Source organism: Mytilus edulis, chromosome 4 (assembly GCF_963676685.1).
Source record: "Mytilus edulis chromosome 4, xbMytEdul2.2, whole genome shotgun sequence".
Taxonomy (NCBI): Eukaryota; Metazoa; Mollusca; class Bivalvia; order Mytilida; family Mytilidae; genus Mytilus; species Mytilus edulis.
This window is the reverse complement of record NC_092347.1, coordinates 9143189-9150305: the sequence shown is the minus strand read 5'-3', so window position 1 is coordinate 9150305 and position 7117 is coordinate 9143189.

Genomic DNA, 7117 nt, shown 5'->3' with positions numbered 1-7117 from the left:
TTACATAGATACAGCGAATATATACAGATGTATATATGCACAATTACAATAATGGTAAGGCTTAGCGCTGTGCCTTTATCAAATTAATTTGTAATTTACATGCAAAAATCAGATTTTCAATCATGTTTACCAGTATATTTTTCTAACAGCTGCGGCTGGTTATCCAGTGCTTGTACCATGTATGCATAAAACATGAAATCTCACAACTGACAATATAATTCTAGGAGTAATTTTACACTTGCTTTAGCAAACTATATGTTTTACAGATGGACACGTAGAAGTAGCGTTCAATATTCATTGACGTCTTCATGAATATCTCACAATCTATATCACTATCTGTCTAATTGTACATCATTAGGACCAACATATAACACGCGAAACAAGAATAAAGATAGCTGCGAAGTATCAATTACTTACTCTTATCATAGCAATCCAATAAAAGCTAAAGAAAAAAATGTAAAACATACAACGTGGCATTTTAAGATATATTTTTTTTCAATCTATGAGTTTTACTGTCCCTCTTGTATCTTTCGTTCCTCTTTTGTATCGATGAATATATAAAATGTCCCATGAAAACTAGATCATATTCTTAAAATTTCAACATTCAAAACTTCTTATAAAAACATTTATTGAGTATAATGGTTACCTATATATTTTTATTTTTTATAGAACTATAACTTAAAAAAGAGGTCATTTGAATAGCACTAACTCGATTTTTAAATTGAAACTGTATGAATTCTTTCTAGAAATACTTTGTAAGATCTCCATTAATTGATATATTTTCGTGCGTCCGAAGAACTTTCCTGGATTTACATTAAACTGTATAAAAGTAAATGGTATTGGTTTTAGCTTTCAATGAAGCGTTTAGTTTCATTTGGTGATGTTCCCTATAATTTAAACTTAAATAAACTGGTAACCGCGAAAACCTGCATTAAATTGCATGTGCATGTATTGTATTTGAATATTTTTACAAACGATATCACATTGCATTATGTTATAGTGCATTCATTCCTAGGCTTATTTGTCGTCTATTTTTCATGTTCTAGATCAATTTAATATTTGATATTCTGAATGTTTATCTTAGGACATAACAGAGTAGTTTTGTTCTTTCACTAAGCAATCTAGTAAATAAATCATACTACAATCTTAGTCCTATCGCAAGTTAAAATCGTTTTCATATCAATGTGGACGAGACCATTTCTTGGCGCGCTCAGGTTATCAATTGACTGGGTCATTTAGGTGAATGTTTGTCTGTAACGCCCACTTAATCAAATCGTACTTGTTATAAACAATTAAACTGTGGGTTCGCGAAAGGTGCTAAACGCCTAAATCAAAATATTACGAATAACAAGCAGAGGACTAAACCCTGTGTGTTGATATAAATATTAAATACTTAAACGTTCATTTTGTTTCTTCTCATGCACATTCATGAACTTTAGTCTTGTGTTCTATTTTAGAACCCACTGGACGGCCTCTGATAACTGAGTGAGCGTAAAACGTATTGCTGCTGTCCACACTGTTACGGGAATACCTATATGAATTTATGATTGTTCAATATGATAATTTTTTTATTAAATAATCCTCCATATTGATTTCGTTAATTTACATGTAGTATCTAGACTTTTGGACGAACTAAAGATTTGCTGTGTTATTGTCTTACCATTTTTAAATAAGAGGCCTTTTTGGTGACCGTTGAAAAAGCATCTTGTACATTTGGGATTCTTACTTGTAAACATGTATCTAATTGGTTTATGCTGTTGGATGTCCTTTAATTGCATCGGGAAAGTCTGACTAGAAATGCGCAGTCATTAATCAAATTAATAAACATGCAAGTCAACAAATGAATCAAGAATTGTTTTCAACTGTTGCACTGATTGTGTGTCTACATGTACCAACACAGCATCAAAATATGATGAAAAAATGTTATTTTTGAAGAATTTATAGAAAGTGATAATATAAGTAACATCTAAATTGCATGGCACCATATACTTTTAGAAATAATATAAAACATTCAGTTTAATTGTGTACTTATTAACAGAAGAGAAATAACCAAAATAAATTAATAAATGCATAGTTGCTCGTTGAATCTATGCGGGTTTCAAAATGATTGACAAGTTTTGTGCTCCTGTTGAAAAAATTAGGAAAATTGTTCTGCATGGCTAAAAATGTTCCGCACCAGTAATTATTATTGAATAAAAATTATTGGTACAGGATAATGTATGTTAATTCATAAATCAGGCTTATGTAGTATAATAAAGCTACTAAAAGTTGCCTTGTGGTTTTTATACTAGTGAGATAGATTTATTTTTGTTCCCTTAATGTCCAGTGGAATTGGATTCGGACAGAAATTTGCTCCATGCATTAGTCAACATACAAACCCCATAATAATTTATTTAGTTTAAACATATTTATTTATAGTGGATTGGGAAAAAAGTTATTGCAACTTATATTAATCCCTTTCCACTTTGTGGGTGCGAGTGCTGCCTTGTAGCGATATTAGCCTGCTCTTTTTCGAACTCTACAAGGGTGACTTTTACGTGCAAGATATATGACTCTCTCTTAACACGAGTCAGTCATTTATCGTCCCCTTCCGACGGACTATCATCGTTTCCTCAAGACCATACTCGCAAATGGTTTCAAGGGAGAGCCGGAAATGTAGTCTCTGAAATTTTCATCCTGGAACGTGAATCGAACCAGGAACCCTTGTATTATTAGTCCGATGCACTAACCACTACACCACTACTCTCATCTCAACGATACTTTTTTGCAACGGTTTTAATGTGCAGAAAGCAGAGTGAATGTTCCAGTTCTGAACAGACGCGGATTTGTATTTAAAATCATTCCGCACATCCAAACGGACGCCCCATTGTTTCAAGGCCAGGAGAAGACCATAAATGACCATATTTGTAAACTGCAGTCAACCTTGGAATGTGTTATATTTAAACATCCAGCACTACTTAAGTTTATAAATTTTAAAAAAGTTCATGTTTAATCTAGACATTATGTAATGATAACAATTATGACAAATTTGTGATAAAACTTAAAATGTAAGGTCTTTGAAGAAAAATGTCGTTCATCTGTAAGTGAAACGACAGATTGTTAAAGTTGCGTTTGTTCAATTTTGATTTTTAATTGAAATTTAATGCATAAAAAGGTTTTTCTGAATAAATTTCATTAGCTGAATAGTATAGGTCTATTTAATCTATTCGTAAAAATTGGAATAAAAAAAGTAGCTGATTCTAAAAGATAATTGAACCATCGTTTTTTTTTTAAGTTGATAGGAAGCGTTGTAACCTTCAACCATTTAACCGTAAGTTATGTGAAGCGTTTGGTTTCGATAGTATTTGATGCGATTGAATTACTTCTGAGGAGAAATTCTAAAATAAAAAGACTATTTTCAGCTAAAGTGGAATTTCTAGTATCAAGGGGGAAATTACGTAATTTACAATGTACCGTCATACACTGGTCAGTTTGTATAAAAATGCAAGGGGGGGGGGGATGCTCAAGGATGACCCTTAACTGGTATATCTATTTTAGTGGAATAAATATTCTAATCATTTCGTTTGAGAGAAGCCAAATCTAACGATAGGTTTTGTCCTTGAGAAAGTCATTCAGCAAAAATAAATTCAATTTTTCTGTTCATCAGCTGTTAACGTGTCTATATTTTAGCCATTTGCAATCATATTTGTTTTTGTTTAATATGCATGTTGTTGTCAGTTTCATTATTAAAAGATGAACATCTTTTCAATTATGCATAGAGACATTTACATTCAAGAAAATCAATGTACATGTATACTGATGAACAAAGCATACTTTCGACGATGTTAAATAATTTTAATGGTAAAAAGGTTTTTAAAAATGTAAAAACAGATAATTTTACAGTTTTACCCAAATTAAGCTGTATATACACAAACGCAGACCAGTTATTCAACCAGCTGCCTGAATTAATAGTAAGAACAAAAGACGATAAACCAAAAATAATTGGTATAACAGAGGTTAAACCTAAAAATAATCGGGACAAACCAGGTATTTCAGAATATTCTTTAGCCGATGTATCCGATAACAACATGTTTGGTAAAAACATAGACGTCGGCACAGGCAGATTTCTTTTATTGTACATAGATAAACAATTGGACGCATCACAGATCCAAATGAATACAGAATTTCAAGAAAACTTATTTATTAAAATTTAATTTAAACCAGTCAGACCAGCTATTATTAGGCCTAATATATAGAACACCATCAAACAGATCACAGAAATACACTTAACAATTGAATACGCTTACCACTGAAGCTTGTAGTAAAGGCTACTCACATATCCTAATAATGGGAGATTATAAATTTCCAGAAATAAACATGGACAGTTGGAATTCACAAGGTGAAAGTACAGAAAGTAATGAATACAAATTTTTAAAGAATCTACAAGAAGACTTCTTATTTCAACATGTTAAAAGACCAACAAGATGGAGAGGTACCAATACAACCTATAACCTAGACCTGATTTTAGCAAATGATGAAAATATGATCTCAAATTTAGAATACCAAAGTCCACTGGGAAAAAGTGATCACTGCACTATGAAATTTGACTTCAGTTGCCACACAAATATTAAAAGTAAACCAAAAATAATTAAATTATTCAGTAGAGGAAACTACATAAAAATAAAAGAAGAGTTAAAAATTAAATAGTCAGAATTACTACAGAAAGAAAGTGATATAAACAAAAACTGGAGATCAGTTTTAAGTATAATTCAAGATATGGAAAAAAAATATATACCAACAAAAGAAATGAAAAAAAATCGGTAGAGGGAAAACATATGAAGTATATGAAAAAAAACTTATTCTATAAAAAGCAATACAGATTTATTGCGGGAAGGTCAACTGGTCTTCAACTATTTGAAGTGATTGATAAGTGAACAGAGGCATTAGGTCAAGGTTTAGACATAGACTGCATATATACTGACTTTATGAAGGTCTTTGATAAGGTACCTCATAAAAGATTGATAGCCAAAATAAAAAATCTAGGTGTCAATGAAGATATAGTAGGATGGATAGCAAACTTCTTATAAGATAGGAAACAAAAAGTCATAGTGAATGGTGAAGAATCAGACTGGGCTAACGTTACATCTGGAATACCACAAGGATCAGTACTAGGACCACTACTATTTGTACTATATATAAACGATCTTCCAGACCAAGTGGATTCTAATGCATACCTATTTGCAGATGATACCAAGATATTTAGAATAATAAAAACCCAGAATGCAGACAAAATCTACAAGAAGATCTTAACAAGATGGAATCCTGGAGTAACAAATGGCTACTCAAATTTCACCCGGGAAAATGTAAATATATGAAAATATGTAAGAAATCTAATAGCACTGACCATCCATTAAATTATAGTCTACTAAATCATCCAATAGCACAGGTTAAAGAGGGAAAACATATAGGAGTCCTTATCGACTCAGAGCTCACCTTTGAAAACCACATAAAAAAAAATTGAACAAGGCCAACTCCATATTTGCAGTTCTTAGAAGAACATTTAGATACTTCGGAATTGAGACATTCATGCCATTATACAAAACCATGGTTAGAAGTCACCTAGATTATGCCAGCTCAGTTTGGTCCCCATACAAGAAAAAAGATATCGACAAAATAGAAGGTGTCTATAGACCAAACTATAGAGCAGAAATATCCGGAAGTCACGGAAAAAACAGTAATTATAGAAAAACATTAAATCATGAGTCTGGTGAAGAGGAACCTTTAGGGATCCTGTACTGGAAATAAACTATAAGTAGCTATAAGTAACTATAAATTATAGAACATTGAAGAGAGTTTATTATAGTAAGAAAATAAGTTATGTTGAAAGATTTGAATCAATGGAACACTTAAGTACGAGAAACCAACAACATCACCCTGGTTTGAAAAATAAACTTTAACAAAAGGTTAATTAAATGCACTATGTGTAAGCCGTAAACAGTTTCTTTTAACATAAAAATTAAAATTAAAATCGACATCCTGACGTAAAGGGAATAAAAACTGCCTGTTATAAATACAAAAGACTTTTTCTTGAAAATTAAAATAAAGTTTATTACTTCGGGATTTGAATTACTCAAGACTTGTTCTTGTTAAATACTGTCTGTTGTAAATTTTATGGCCTTTCTCGAAAATAAACTTAATAACCATGGGATTAGGAGTACAAAAGACCTGTTTTTTTAATTTGTGGTTTAAGGCTGAGGCTGAATTTACCGAGGTTTGTAAATATGTTATGATGGGCCAGTTGGATTCAGCAGAATAAATCCTGCTAGAAAAAAAAGAAAGTTTGCAATCTCAAATAAATAGGGAAAGAGGGAAGATAATGGAAACAGCCATATTGGTGGCGCCTGAAATTGACCAAAAAGATATAAGACATAAATCGGCAAAATGAACACAATTCAGACAGTAACAAGATAGCAAAAGAAATGAGTATGTCCTTCACAAAAAGATATCTTACATAAACATCTTTGAAAACAAAACATGTGTAGCAATATATATTTCGGGTAGATACTTGGTCTATACACGTATCTAAATAATCTTAAAGTGATATACATTGTTTGATACATGAATAGCATTGGCCTAAATCTATATAATAATGACAAGATTTCAAGATGACGATACTTTTCAATTTAATAAAAACAAATCGATCGTTCCTTTTTGGAATTATTTTGTTTAAACCACACCTCAATACATGGAGTTGAAATTCATTACTCCTCATACTTGCTGAATAAAAATGATAAGTAAAATAAGACTATTTCGTCCTTCTCGTGATTCAATAATAATGCAGAAATTAAATACAGTAACCTTGACATTTCAACCGTTAACATTGATGGATCGAATATTTATTGTTTTCTATCAAGACGAGCTGAACGCTCCTGATATCTCTTGTTCAGGATTACTACACAAAAGCAGTAATTCTCACTCTACAGGTTACTGCTGATTCTGATAAATCAAAGTTCATGGTATGATCTGATTCTCATTCATGCTGTTATACTATTGGAGATACAAAGTCTTTTGAGGATTTAAAAGAAATTGTTTTTCGTTAAGAGTTTCCCATAGGAACATAGGTTTAAGAAGTGGTCCC